The sequence below is a fragment of the Sphaeramia orbicularis genome, chromosome 13 (assembly GCF_902148855.1).
Source record: "Sphaeramia orbicularis chromosome 13, fSphaOr1.1, whole genome shotgun sequence".
Lineage (NCBI taxonomy): Eukaryota > Metazoa > Chordata > Actinopteri > Kurtiformes > Apogonidae > Sphaeramia > Sphaeramia orbicularis.
Genome location: NC_043969.1, coordinates 32,735,065 through 32,750,344, shown reverse-complemented (window position 1 = coordinate 32,750,344; position 15,280 = coordinate 32,735,065). Strand labels below are relative to the sequence as shown.

Below are 15,280 nucleotides of genomic sequence, written 5' to 3'. Positions count from 1 at the left end.
GATTTTAGTCTTTTATGCAGCTGCACAGTCATTATCACAGCATATGAGGTATCTAAACTGACACTGGGGTCTATCCGTGTGTTTTTTTGGTTTTTTGTTTTTTTTTTTTAGTTTTAGTTTTAGGTGTCTCCTGCCATCACATCCTCCACACCTGAAAGGGTTAAATAGCCTACATTCATGAGCTGCTGTGTCAACATGAAAACATTGGCTTTATTTTTCTCTAAGTCATGCAGGTGTTTTTGTCAAACCAGGTAGAAGATTCAATCATTGTCTGAACTGGAACAATAGATAAACTTTAAAGGAAATAGTTGGACTTAAATGTAGGTAAATGAGCATTTTGATTGGGTTTTTTTTGCGACCTCTTACCTCCATATGTAGCTCTGCGCTTAGAATAATGTGATGTTTGTGTTGACATTTTTTTCATTTTCTGGTATTAAGAGTGTGTCCTGCAGAGGGCCCATTCTTTCCCATCCTGTCTGTGTTTTTGCCCTGAGGTGGATGAGTCTGCATGGGCTGACAGTTGGGTTAAAGGGGTAAAAGATGTGTGCATGTGTATGTGTGTGTGTATGGAGGAAGAGGGGGGGGGGGGGTTCAGACTGGGGCAGTTCAGTGGAGTCTGCCTGGAGTCCAGGATTAGACAGATCCCTTCATTGGTGTCAGTCAGGGCACCGGGGCACTGAGGGACCTTTCACTTAGAGGTCAGCAGTCCTACATACCACCACAACCCCCCCACCACCACCACCACCACCACCACCTCCTAATCTGCTGAACATTGAAGTCTGTGTTAAGACGTGTAGAAAGAAAAGTCTTTTTGTTTTACTATTTGGCTGACTGCACTGTCAAGAAGGTCACCAAGCTGCATATAATGACACATGCTCCTCAACAATGAGACAATTAGGGGCCAGAATCTAATACCACAGAATGTATAGCTCCTTCAAAAACATCCTGTTATAATCTGGTGTCACCTTGAAATAAAGGAAACTTCTCTGAGACCAAGCAGACAACTTAACTGTAACTATAGCAGAGTCTTTATGGTGGAAATAGAAAATGATCTCATTTTGTCATCCACCAACCATTCTGTTTATAGTGCCATATTTCTAAATGATACAGGCCATATGTAAAGGAAATTTGACACAGTAACAAAACAGCTTGCTGACTTAATCAGACGCCTTAAAGCCATGAGTGTATTTACACGTGGCATTTTGATGGTAAAATGAAATTTTACAGGCCGTAAAACCTCACTATTTCTTGAAAGATGTTGGCCCAGTCTAACTATTTGCAGTTCTGGGTTTTATTTCAGTCATGAATCTGGTCCTCCATTACACCAAAACCAGTACTGAAAGAGATCTTAGAAGTCTTCAGTTTTACTAGATGAAACTTTAAGATGCCTGAAGGAAAAAATCAGAAAATATAAACTATTTGAAAGGTAGTTAGTCTGTCGGGGCAGAGCAATATATCAACAATCTATCAGTGATAAGCAGTTTTATGGCAGTAAAATAATCTACTACTGGTCAGGAAATGTGAATTAATGTTGGGAATACACTAAATACTTTGTGATGAATTTACAGTTTGTACTGTGAGTCATCGCAAAGCCTCCTCTGGCTTTCTAGACACCAGAAAATTGCATTTGGTTGAAAAGCAGAACTTCATATGAACAAAGAGAGCGAGGGAGGAATCGTATTCAGTGCTGATCAATGAGTTTGGCCCTCTGCTTTGTCTGCCTCATCCTGCCCGCCTCCATGTCCGTCCTCAAGTTTACACTGTTTTACTCCCACAGACTGACTGAGTTTAACACATTTCCAAACTTATGAAAGTTTTTCTGTTGAGTAACAGTGTGCTTTGCATTTGGTGGGGTTCTCACTCCAGGTGTGGGGTGATTTGTTTCTCGCTTGTATCATCTAAAGATGTGCAGTCGGTGAAATAATCCTGTGATGAATCATTTGTACACAATTCAACATAGCAAGAAAAAACACAAGAAATGATGAAACCAGGTAAACAGTGCATTACTTCCTGATAAAGGATATGCACAATAATAAATGCTTAAGCAGTGTTTCATTCATCAGTTTTAAACCCAAGACTTATCCTTGTGACTAGTTAGATTACTTAACTCAAGAAATGCATTACACTTAAATTATTAACACAACTTCTTTATTTAGTTCTCATTACGCAATAATAACTGATGCGTAAATATTTAACAAACCATTGCTTCTGTTAATTAGAACTTATGTAGAATTGGCAAGTCTAATTAAAAGTAATAAATGATGTTATGTGAAATTGCTACAAAAGTACAAAATCTGTCTTTTCTTGTATCAGTTGTTTCACATCTAACTTCCTGGTGAATATAATGTAAATGAGCATTATATCAATTCCTTGGCACAGAGAAACCGATTGTCATCTGAGGCCGAGGGGTGTATTGTCACCTCTACTGACAGAGTGTGCCAGTTCAAGGCCACTTCATCGCTCTTGGACAGTGCATGGTCCTTTTGTGTTCAGTGAGTTCAATTTTATTGAGGCTGACAGACAGTAGTTAGCTAATGCGTTGCCCATTGTGCAACTAGGTTGATGTTTGCTTGTAATAATTGAAGGCTGACTAATATCCAGTCCAGGCTTGCCAACCGAGTCTGCCCGCCTTTTACGCTGACAGCTCTGTCACCCTCTCCAGAGCCCGCTGCTTTGTTGCAACAAGCCACACAAACTCAAGAATGCTTCTGCATGACATTACTTGCGCACTAATCATTCTTTCCCAAGAAATAGTGGTCACTGGATTAAAGGAGCAAATTTTAAGTTAATCCTATATTTACCTTTTAGTTGAATTAAAAATAAACGGGAGCTTCCTGGATAGGCTTTCAAGTAAAAATGCACACATGAATTGTTCTTACTTTCCCATGTCCCTGCCAGTGTGTGCTCCTGTGTCCACAGGCATGCTAGCATGTGATGCTAATGGGGTGTGTTTCCGGTCTTGGAGGAATGTGTAAATACTCTACAGTGGCAGTCCTGAAGGCTGCCCCAGCTCTGAGGGAGAGTCATGGGGTTAAAACAGCCCAGCCCTGAGGCTTTAACACTCAAGCAATCAAATATGAGTCACATGCTGCAGCAATTCTGTGCATGCTGACTTGGGCAGGTCTTTGTTTTAGAAACAATAAGAACAGTGCCTCTTTAATAATGGAGAATAAACACTTAATGCCATGTAACACAGTTTTCCTCGCTGTGTGCGGGCTAAGTAGGGCTTACGGCCATGCCACACATGCCAAGGCTCACGGTTCATCAGTTTTGGGTCTACTGAGCATGAGCAATGCCATGCAATGTGACACTGGTGTCTCTGTGGGGATGATGCAGCGCTGTACCACAGCCTTGACAGGGGTATAATTGGTTTGTTCGGCTCTCTAGCTTCTTCCTACAGGCCACACAGCAGCAGTGCAACTGCTGACTTACCCAGAGTCACAAGGAACTCCAAAGTGGGCTAATATGGGGAATTTTCATGGGTCGATTATTCACTGTCCAAAACCAGGGGAGTGTTTTTGGAATGGGCTGTGATTCATTTTACATATCCCACATGTTGTAGTACAATGTTTTGTCTTGTTGATGCACTGTAATGTGATACTTTCGTCTTTTAAGTCTGAAGCACAGTTGCCAGCATTTCACAGTTACCTGTTGTCTGTCAAGATCCTGTTTCACTAGTGTCAGTCTGTCTTATTATATATGCGGGAAGACTTTATTAAATGTAAAATCAACGCCATTTTCTAATAAGTCGTAGTTGTGAAAGGATTTTAAGTTAAAAAATCTGGGTTTCCTTTCTAGTTGCTAATATTTGACACTTTGACACATGACAGTCTCATGCTTTTCCACTATATTTGATCCATTAGTGTTTCACTAAAGTCCTATAAAGTGTCCTGCTGAAAAATAAATGGGTCTCAAACTTATTTCTCTAAAAGCTTTTGATTTTGATGGCTTATAACTAGGAAAACATGAGTAAATGATTAATTAACTACTAATAACACCATTGATCACAACAACAAACCCTTTGTGTTTTGTTAGAAAATTAAAAGACATGAGATGTGTTTGTCTCTGAACATGATCTGCAAACCTCTCCCCTTTAAATACATGATTAATTCCCTTCAGTCCATTGTGTGTGTGTGTGTGTGTGACTGTGGAAGGATGTATAGAGGAGCACTGTGGCTGCTGTGACAAGGTGTTTCTTAAAAGCCTAAATGGAGCTCTGTTGCATTGGTGCCCAGTGTTGTGTGTAAGTCTGGCACTTTAGGCAGCTGGGGCTTTGTTTCTCTGTGGGTATCTGTATCTGAATGGGACCAATGCCATGGATGGCTGATGAATGACTGTGTGTTCATTGCCATCCCCGTCCCTCAGTCCCATCACAGAGACATTCACAGTCCCCCGCAGGTGTCCAAAAGCCCGCCCAGGCATCCTGGGTTCAGATCCGGGAGTTCAGGGGGACTCTGCCGTCCATCCTTCCCTGATGACAACGGTGGTCAGTGAGCTGCACAGAGAGATGTTCTGTTTAGCTGAATGAAAGCCCTCAGGCCTCCACTCTGCACTTGCCTCTTAGAGCTGCGAACTGAGGCTGCTGTCAGCTGATGGACTAGGGGTGACAGAGCTGGAAACAGGCCAGTAAATTTTAACACATCAATGCATAGAAGGAGCCGCTTACTTGGAGAGAAGTGACCCACGCATAGAAGAGAAAAACACAACAAGGTGCACTGTTAAGTTTGTCTAAATAAAGACCAGACAATCCTTTGCTCACTTGACGGTACCTTCACTTCCACAATGTCAAGTCGGGAAACAAACACCCGCCCACTCTCCTATTTCAGCAGCAGTGATTAGAAAAGGAGCGGGCTGGTTACTGACTGTTCCTGATCTTCACATGTCATTATGAACTTTGAAACTAATGATTATATGAGAAGCTGCTGATCTTTAAAATTTAACATGGATCTTCACTTCCTGGTGTTTAAACATTCACAACATATTACCACACTTTTGCACTGCAGTGTGTCAAAAGATGGAGTTAAGTAGTTTGATTACTTTTTTCATTAAACTTTGTCTCTAATATGGTAGATAAAATGTTTTTCTTTAGTGTTAGTTTCCCATCTGTTCACAACCTAAAGGCACACACTAATATGCAAACCCAACAACAGGAAATTACTCTGCATCCCAGTGTTTTATGGGAATAAGGAAATGGATGTTGACATCTGATAGTGAGCAATTATCCGTGTTTAGAAAAGCTGGCATGAAAAATTGAACTCTTGGATGTTTTAACCCACATGTGAGTTCTGTTTACAAACAAAAAGTGCACTTTCCCACTACAATATGGAGCAAAGATAAGGGGCTGATTAAGTGATGCTTTTGGTTTAGGTGACTTGGCTAAGACAGGAAGACATTTGTAGAGAGGTTTGCTTGATTTTCTAGTACTCGCGATGACAATGGGTGGGGAAATATTAATTTTCTTGGAAGCGTTTGTTCTCTAAGCGTCTCCACCACCCCAGAGACAGAGACAGATATTAGCTGGCCTGTTTCTGGATAAGGTAATTGTGGCGAGTCTCATGGGAGGAAGCTGAGAGGCTTTAGAGATGCAGCTGTAATGATGACATCGCTGAGAGAAAGTGTCCTGACCATTTCACACAGCTGCACAGGTCCCCCGTCACACTGACAAGAGCAGATATTATTGTGACAGCTGTTTGCGTGAATGTAAAGAACGAGTGCAGGCACTTGCATCAGGAAGAAGCTCAAACTCATCTGAAGATGTAGGAGCACTTAAAATTCTTTGGGTTTTCTCTTTGCAACGCTTACCCTCTTGAAACCCACTTGGTGACGGGGCAGCTCTCAATGCGTCACTTTTAGGTCGCGTCATCTGTCTGTGAGGAAGTTTATTAGTGACAGCCAGTTCAGGCATAATTTATCCCTTTTGAAAGTCGTCTGAAACCGACTGATTTTATTTGATTCACAAGCAACATAGTCTCAAAAACTCAGCCAGCTGCAGCTGTAGACGAGACTCCATCCCCAAGGATTTCGCTGCTTCATATTTGGTATTTAAAAACAACTCCAAGCCTGTAGTTGACTTCTAAATGAACCGTGACTCTGAAAAAATCAGTCAGTGACCACATGTAGTGTCTTCTCACTGCTGACCCTAATTATGTGGTTGACAACAATGTGAAAGTTTAGACAGAGGCAATTTGCGGTAGAGAGAAAGTCCTAAATCGGTGACTCAACTTCCACACACCTGATTCACTTGCAGTGAACAACATCAAATTACTGCAATTTTGGTTGTAATTTATGTTACAAGAGCTGCCTCATCGTAGTAGGTGGTTTAATTATTGTTGGATCACTCATTGGCTTTTTATTGTTTGTTTTTGTCAATATAAAGATGACCATATATAGAAAAAAGTCAGTATTTTCACTGCAAATTAGACTTTTAAAAGTTGTTTCAAGCAGCGTAAAATTTCGTATTGCTACTCAGAAAGAGCATTAAGTATTTCTCAGGTTCCTCAGTCCTGTTTCTGCATTGAATAGGGTGTGGTGGCGGATGGTTCTGCTTGTAGGAATTAAATTTTTATTAGTGTCCCTTTAATCACATATGAGCTCATATGGAGCAGTAGTGTGTTTCCCAGGCACCTATAAGATCCAGTTATAGACATGCCCCAACTTGCCTGCCTCCATAAGAGTTCCTTTAAAATGAATCTCCCACTCATTTGGTCCAAACAAAGACGGAAAACATTCCAGCTATGCAGCGAAGCACCTTGCCCCTCACACAGCAAGCGTGCTGGGACCAAGCCACCAAACCCAACCCTGCTGTTGGATCACAGCCAGTTGGCCCAGATCTGGAAAGCATGGCTAGTGCTTACACGTGCCTGGGTATGCTTGCTATGTGAAAAAGCCTAAGGTAAAGATATGTTCATCATAACACATACATGTAGAGCTTTACCGCAAAAAGTGTGAGCCTCGTCAAGAGTGTATAATGAAGACTTGTAGTTGAAGTAAAAACCAGGGAGATGAGTGCTAATCACTGTCTTACATTGCAGATATTATAAGGTGTGAGTTTGCACCTTGTACTCAGCTGTTCAGAACCCTCTCAGTGCTCAGTTAAGCTACATCTGTGCTCTGCTCCCTATTGTACTAATTGACACTCCTCCAATCTGTTTGTCTTGTGCACAGGTCACTGAACCCGTCTAAAAGTCAACAGACCCACTGTGCATATGCATATACAGCAATACGCACGTGTTCAAATTCCCACAGACATTATTTCCAGCAGGATGCTTTTGTTTTTTTCTGATTTGCGTCAAACTCTGCACATCAGGGTGTCAAATGAAATTACACAACATCCAGCACACAGTCGCTACCCTCAATGACAATTTCCCAATTAGGAAATGAATATAGAGATAAAGCATTCTGTGAAATGAAGAACTGACAATTCTTTAGGTTCACTCGGATTTGAGTCATACCTTTGACAGTAACAGATGGAATATGACTTTATTATTCATATAGGAAGTGAACCTTATGACCTCTAGCTTACAAAACTCAGAATTCCACCTTTTTGTGTTTTAAGTGAGAACAGTGGAGCGTTTACAGTACATGATGCAGCAGGATTTTCACTTTATCACCCATGTCAAGTTAATGTATGATGCTCCTGTGATTGCAGAGAAGTGTTTGTGTCCGGGACTTGTCTTTAGGGACAGGCAGTTGAGTGACCAATGCTGTAGTTGCTGAGCTGATGGGTAGGCATGTGAGGAATCTGTGTCTGAGGTCTGAAAGGAGGGCAGCTGGGAGAGAGGCAGGGAGCGCGGGGAAGTGTGCAGCTCTGTGCACAGGCACCTGTCTTTAGTGAAAGGCCCCTCTGTACACCAGAACAGGTGTCGGCAGAGCACTTAAGCCCCTCACTTGAAGCCTACATAGTGAATTAAAGTCATTTAGCCACAGGGGCCCCCATCAATGTTAAGGTCATTGCCCAGTTGCCCTCTGCCTTTCCGCCCTTTTCTGCAATGAGTCTTCCTTCCTTCCTGCCAAGGCTCCTCCATCTTCCTCTCATCAGCTGGTGTGTTTACTGTGGTGGTCCTTTAACCAAACAGCTCAATGACTCTGTCAAGTACACTAAGTCCCTTGTGTTGTGTCTCGGGACCTTACTCACAGCTCATTTTAAGATATGTCAACACAGAGTAATGTTCTGATCCCACTTCTTCCTCCCACTGCACAGGCAAACTATTGATCTCATTAAAGGGCTGAGGAAGCAGAGGAAGTGGTCTTGTCAGGTGCATGTCCAGATGAATCCCACAGTAAACTCATTCAGGATGAAGGAGTGTTTTGTTTTGTTGCATCCACAGCTCATGAGTGATGAACAGTGGTTGATCCGTTTAGATTTACTTTTGCATATACCTACATTTGCAGCTAGTGATTATTTACATCAAGGAATAAGTTCATTATCACCTTTTTAATTAATCATTTTAAGTGTTTGGTCTAGTGTTTCCTCGACTTTTTTAATTTGCTTATGTTGAGAAACCAAGTCAAGATGTACTTTTTGTCCTTTCATTTAGTAATAATGTAATAATGTCAAAGATTTATCAATTAAACAAGTAAAGTCAAAATAATCAGTCTATTCATAACCTTCTGTTTATTCAGTTCTATCACTGAAAGTCACTGTAAACACAATATTTATTCAGTGGTTCATACACTGACTGCATAAAAAAAGTAAATGAACAATGTATTTCCAAAAATAGTTTCCTCTTTTCTCACGATTTTTATTAAGAAGGATAGATGTCAACTCTATATTTTTTCTTCTTTTGTGCTCCCCCTCTGTTCTTTTATGTGCTGTATGAAAAATCTTGTCATTTATCTCATTGTTGCTCCCAGCAACAGGGGCAGGTTGAAGAATTCATGCTAGATGAACAATGCAGCTGAGGCGTTTTGAAACAAAGGAAACGATTTGACGTCAGCACCTCGCCTCACTGAACAAAGAAATTGCATCCACAAAACAGAGAAGTGGACAACTGCAGGAGGCGCAGCTCAGAGCTGGCTCAGAATCAGTCATAGGGGGAGATAGCATGCACAGATTGGAGGTGCTTTTCCTTATTCTTTCGGACTTTATCTACATGTACTCTTCAGATTTGGAGCCGATAAGGAAAACAGGAGCCACAGCGAGTCTGAGATGCGATAATAGCCGCTGCAAGCAGGGAGAGGAGATTGTTTACTTTTTATGAATTAGTGCATGTGTCTGTGTGTGCTCACTGTCTGCTGACTGCTCTCTCTCTCACACATAGACACCTAAAAAGCCCTCACCTTCCCTCCCAGTTTCCATGGACACAAAAGCACAGACCTAAAATTGTCACAGTGATGTGCACACCTCACAGACCTGAGGCAGCTTACTGACAAATCAGGAAAAGGAGCTTTTCCACAAGCAGTTCAATGGAAATGCTAATGAGCCGAAAGCACAAATTCACATTATATAACACTGTTTTGTTTTTGAATATTTCAAAGAAGGGTGACTCATTGATTTGAATAATTTTTGATGGTAATCAGCTTTTAGGAGAAAACTTTGCCGTGACTTCTGACACGTCAAACTCATGGCCGTACTCCTTCTCTGATAATGATGAATCATACTGAAGCAGGTCTCACAAATAGAGCAAAATCCAGCTGATTATTCAGTGTTGATTTTGCACTGTCTTCCACTCACCATGACCCCGTATGCTCCCCAGAACAATCCTAGAGTTTCAAACATGAACATGCTTATCAGTTTCAAAGCATTTTTAGACAGTCATGAGTGGGACTTGCTGTGTTGGCACATTAATAAGTATGTTTTACTGTTAATGATCCTGTAGGATTGGACTTGCTCTTCTCCACCACTTGCTAATTAATGAATGTGTCACACAGGGCATTGCACATTTTTTCCAAAGATGTTCTTGTGGGATTGGACTAAAATAACTCCCTCACACTGCAAAGCTGATAATGGTTTTCCCACACCTGCTATCTTGCACACACATAACAGGTCAGCTCAAGAGGAGTCTATGTGTGTGATGAGTGGAGTACTTATCTATGAAGGACAGCAAAGAAAAGACAGCTGGTAAATGATGGCAGAGCTGTTGTAAGAGTTTTGATAGAGTTTGCATTCAGAACGGCAAAACTGGGCTTACGCACCGGTAGTGACCTGCTTAAACAGAATAAAAGCAGATGAATCTTTTCTTTAGGGTTAACAGAGCTGACAAATACAGAATATAATGAAAAATTCTGTGCTCCATTTAGAAAGGTTAAAACTGTGTACTTGGAATCAGGATACTGATGTTTGAGCTTCTCATGAGCAACAGATATTTTTTTTTACATAGTTACATGGACTAAACAGTATTATTGTAAAACATGACCTTTTTTCTGTATTCTTTTTTCTGTTTTCCGGAGCGCGGGGTGAACAGGTGCAGGTTAATTAAAGGATCTGTTGTCAGTAAGATGCTACTGGTTGCAGAGATTATCTGCACCGCCCACCTGCTGCTGCTGGTCAGAGAGGAAGAGGGCAACTATGTGGAAATGAGGGAAATAATCTTCGCACTAATCAATCACTTATATGTATGTCTGCTTTGTTGCGTGTTAAGTTTGGCTTCTTTACAGCTTTCCTTTGCTCTTCTTAAAGGCGCGACAGTCAGACTGCAGTAAAAGTTTTAATTGAAGGGTGATGAGAGCTATGTTTCTCTGAGGCTCTATCCCCCTGGGGCACAAATTTGCGTGCATAAAAACAACAGCCTTTTTTGTGTACTGTGGGACTTGGCATCAAAAGTAGATGCTATAAACAAGCAAAATGAATCACTGCTCTTATGCATCACTATAAAGTATGACTTATGATGGGAGCATGCACAAGAGCAGCTCGTCCTCACCTCTCCTGCTGCTGTGAGCTCATGTGACGATAGGTGTTACTTCGTCAGAGTGACACGGTGAAACTTTACCTCTAACTGGTCTCTGATTGATGTTTTGCCTTCTGGTGGCCAAGTGTCGTTACGTAAATTCTCCTTAAAGAGAGTCTGTCCCTCCGGGTTTCTGGGTGAAACAGATCTTGGCGGTTTTAGAACTCATAAAACAAAAGCCAAGGGGAGTAAAAGGAGGTCGTTACGCAGGAATAATGTGTCGTTAGAACCAGCTAACAAGCCATCGGCTTATTCCTCATTCGTCATTTTTCCACATAGGCTGAGACTGACTTGACAATAAAAGCGTTTGCTTGATTTAAGTCAACATTCAATTACCCTCCTTTGTGATGAACTCATACGTGGTGGTTTCATTGGTTGAAACCTCTGGATGTAAAGTTCTTTTTTATTATTTTAATGGTTGTTTAACACAAAAGCTTTGTGCGATGTTGTGCCAAGAATGTGTTTTTAATCTTTATTATTGTGAGGGAGGATAGTAGAAGTGCTCCATTAAAGCTTGATCCAAAGTTTCATATTTCAAGACTACACCTCTGCTCTGGATGCTTAAACAGAAATTATCCTGACTCACAAATCATAGGGGAAAGAGTATCAAAAGTGAAATGTGTAGCGCAATGATAATACAGTTTTGGACAAGTTTAGGACTTCTGCGCTAGACAAGACAAGACATCTAGCCCCTTATGATGATCTGTCAGAAATTCTGATAATTAATTTAATATGAGACATATATTCTTCCTGAAGTTTAAATAAATGGTATGTTCAGACGTGTAGTTATGAACATTTCAACAATGACATACTGATTAGAAATGCATGGCATTAATTTTGTTTTATTTTGATAGATGGTTTGTACAATAGCCCAAAGCACACTGCTGCTTCCCCATTTAATCTGTGCTAGTGTTGCGATTTCATGCTGTGCTGCTTGATGACTGTGACTCCAATAGCTGATTCATTAATGCCGTTTGAGGGGAAAAATGAAGCAACTGTGTCTGGTGCTGCTTTTCTGATGCCATATGCATACAGTTGGCAGGCAGCTCTCCTTTTAATAGGCCAGGCGATGTCTTGGCAAACTCTACCCCCTCTGTCCAGTGCAGGCATTCCACAGGATTAGTGTGGCAGCGTGGCAGCTCCTCGAAGCTAGCCGTCGCTGCTGCAGATCACGCTTTTGAGCAGAAATCTGCCCTCTGATGCTGAGCTAAAATTAGATCAGCCATCTGTGATTAAAACAAGCTAAAAGTCACACGTGTCTGTGGAAATTTGTAGCATGTAACTGCTTCCATTTGGGGTAACTTGCTGAATAACAGTGGCTCGTTCTCTTGTTTTTATGCAGCATTTGAATCTTTGCAAATGTGTGACAGTGGGTAGTAAAAATGGAGAGTGGGGTATTTCACACCTATTGCACCCTTGACAGCAGCTTTTAGCACTTTTTTCACACACCAGCAGGTCCTTCTCACATGTGCGACATGTTAAAGCTCAGGACTTTCATTGATCTCCAGGCACAGTCCTCCACCCTCCCCGCCCTCCCACAAACCGCCCTTCAACCAGATCAAACGTAAAGCCTCTCCTTTCAAGCCTTCCTCTACTTTCATGTACGCAGTGCAAGCTCCTGTGTATGTGTGTGTCCGCCTCTGTTATGGTGGTCTTTTTCACTGTGTGTGTAGTTTGCCACAGCAGCGTGGGTGTGGGTGACTGCACTCATGCATGCAAGAGCTCAGTTGCCGTTACAACTGATGGGACAGACCTCTCCTCTCATCCCCCACACTGTGCCCAGATCAGCAGCAGTTAATGAAAGTGGATTGATTTTCCTGTACCTCATGCATGCGGCGTATAATCTGGGGGATGAAATCGACCAGGAAAACAAAAGATCCTGCAACATTCTATTACATTTGCTGTTTTATTTATTTGATTGCCTGCCAAGCCCAGGCGAAACAATCTCTATAGGTATGAAACTGCATAACCGGTGCCTGAAATCCATATAATTTTTAGCACTTATTTCTATTGGATGCATAATATCACAGGGAGTCCTTAAACCTGAGTTTATGATAGCTTTAAAACCATAGTACACTCAACAGAAACAAAGATGGATTAGCATTTCATGTTCTAACCCTCCCTTCCTATAAAGAGTCCATGTCAAGGCCTGATCACACTGATGGAAGAAGACAGTGCAAGGGATTATAAATACTTGTAAGCACCGTCTCCCCTCCTCACACACTTAAGGATAGATTATGGCATCTTGCAGGCTTGCGCTCAGGCTGCAGATGGCTGCTCCTCCTCCCTCTGGCCCTCCCTCTGTCTATTCAGCCATCCTTCCTTCCTTCCTCTCATCCTCTCTTGCTCTGTGTTTTTTTGTAGGCAGCTTGTCTTCTGGCAGGTGGCTCCCTCCTTTTACTCTAGTTGCACACAGTTTGCTATCATGGCTTTATGTCTAAGCTACACCTCTGGCAATCTGATGAGTCATCGTCTAATTGCTCACAACCGTCTGATTCCGCCACATAAGCTACTATGAGTCACTTTTAGAAACACGCAAGCAAATATTTCCATCCAGGAATTTGCTTTCAGGAAGCAAATATAAATTTGTTGCAGTAACCTTATCAATAAAGGGCAGGTAATTCTGTTAACAGCATAACATATAACATTAGCTGCACACTGTTTATTTAGTGCAGCATACCTGTTTGTTGTGGTTGTGTTTAAGATTGTACTTTGTCTTATGGACAAAAATAAGAAAGAACCCTGCTCAGACTATAGTTCATTCACTAGAAATATAAAGGAGCCCAGTCACTGTTAAACAAACCTAATACTACTCTATTATCTGCTCCTAGTTCTGCTGCAAAGCTGACATTTAAAAAAGCAAACTTTGCTAACCTTTGAATGCTTTATAGCTGTGTGAACTAGCTCACAGATGGCCTCTGCTCACAAATGTCAACATGGTGAGGTGCACTGCCAGTAAAAAAAAAGGAAAAACTGAATATTACATATTACATAAGAGATGACGCCATGAACAAGGATGGCCTCAGGTGTCCTGACCGTTGGGTTTACAATGTGTATGCATATAAAATTATCTCTGCATTGGCACATTACAAAAAAAAGGTGGAAACAACATCCCAGCAACAAAAAAATCCACTTTCTTTTTGTTCGTGTTTTGTAGGTAGTGCAGTGTAGCTCGTAGTAAAACCTTCCTTTAATGGTTTGACATGTTTTTTTTTTAAATCTTGGTCCACATTTGGTCCCAGTGAGTGTGTTACATGGGGTGCTAAAGATGAAGCCAGGGAAAGAGGCCAGACATCCACCCACACTCAAAATCATACTCTGGTAGTTGTGCCTTTCTTTCACTTGCATCATTTTTGCCTGCTTTGGCAAAGCAACACAAAAATAGTATGTTTCAATATACCAAAGCACAAAATACAATTGAGATTTTAAACTCTGTACATGTAAAATGCTTCTCTGAACTTAATATATCAGGATACATGTAACAATCATTGAAAGGGGTTTAATTTTCCGCTTGTCTTTTTAGACTTGTCTGACAGTGAGTCTGATGTAATTTATTTCTGTCTTGCTGATGACCATGACCTGCAAACTGTCAGCCATTGTTGCTTCATATGAAACAGCTGCCAGTGTCTGTTAGTGACCAGCACAGGAACTCAGATAGGATTTTACAGGTGCCATGCACTTAACAGATATCCACCTCAGGCCTGTTTCTACTGAATTCAACAAACAGGTTCCTGAAAATAATCTGGGGGAATGCAATTAACATGTTATATAAGACAGAATCCCTATCCCTCTTTTTTCTGTCTTAATTTCATATAACAATGTACGTTTCACCCCTAATTCATGTACTTTCTTTGCCAGATTGTGATATAATGTGTGATATTACCCTATTACTGAAATAATAAATCACAGAGGACTAACACTTGTCAGATAGCCCCTGTGTTTGGTGAAATATGGTCTGCAATTTATGGGAGAATCTGTAGTTCACAAATTAAAAAAGGGTAGACTGGAACATGATCAAGAATACAGAAAACCTCCATAAATTCAAACAGCTTACACAGAGAATTTATTATGTTTTAGTCCTTTTCCTGTGGGGACTTTTGTACGTATGGTGTCTCTCTGCATTTACTGGAGTGAGTCTGAGAAATACTTTATGTGTTTTTATAATTATTCTCCTACCAGAGAAACAGATATTTGATCAGTTTTGTGTCTGATATTTTGAGAGGACCTCAATAAGAATATCCTACAAGGCATCTTTTAACCTTATTTAATTTACTTGAGTACTTTATTTGAAAGACCACAGAGTTCTTTGCTGGTTTTAGAAGTGGCAAAGCAGAATGTCACCACAATTTCCTGAAGGCTTACATACAATATAATCTCCAACAAGCCACAGGTAT

The 15,280-nt window shown here is 41.1% G+C and overlaps 1 protein-coding gene across 2 annotated transcripts in view; it reads left to right on the top strand.

Annotated features, from left to right (window-relative positions):
• traf4a (tnf receptor-associated factor 4a) overlaps nt 1-15,280 on the top strand; it is a 29,027-nt gene that overhangs the window by 706 nt on the left and 13,041 nt on the right. The window lies entirely within an intron of this gene.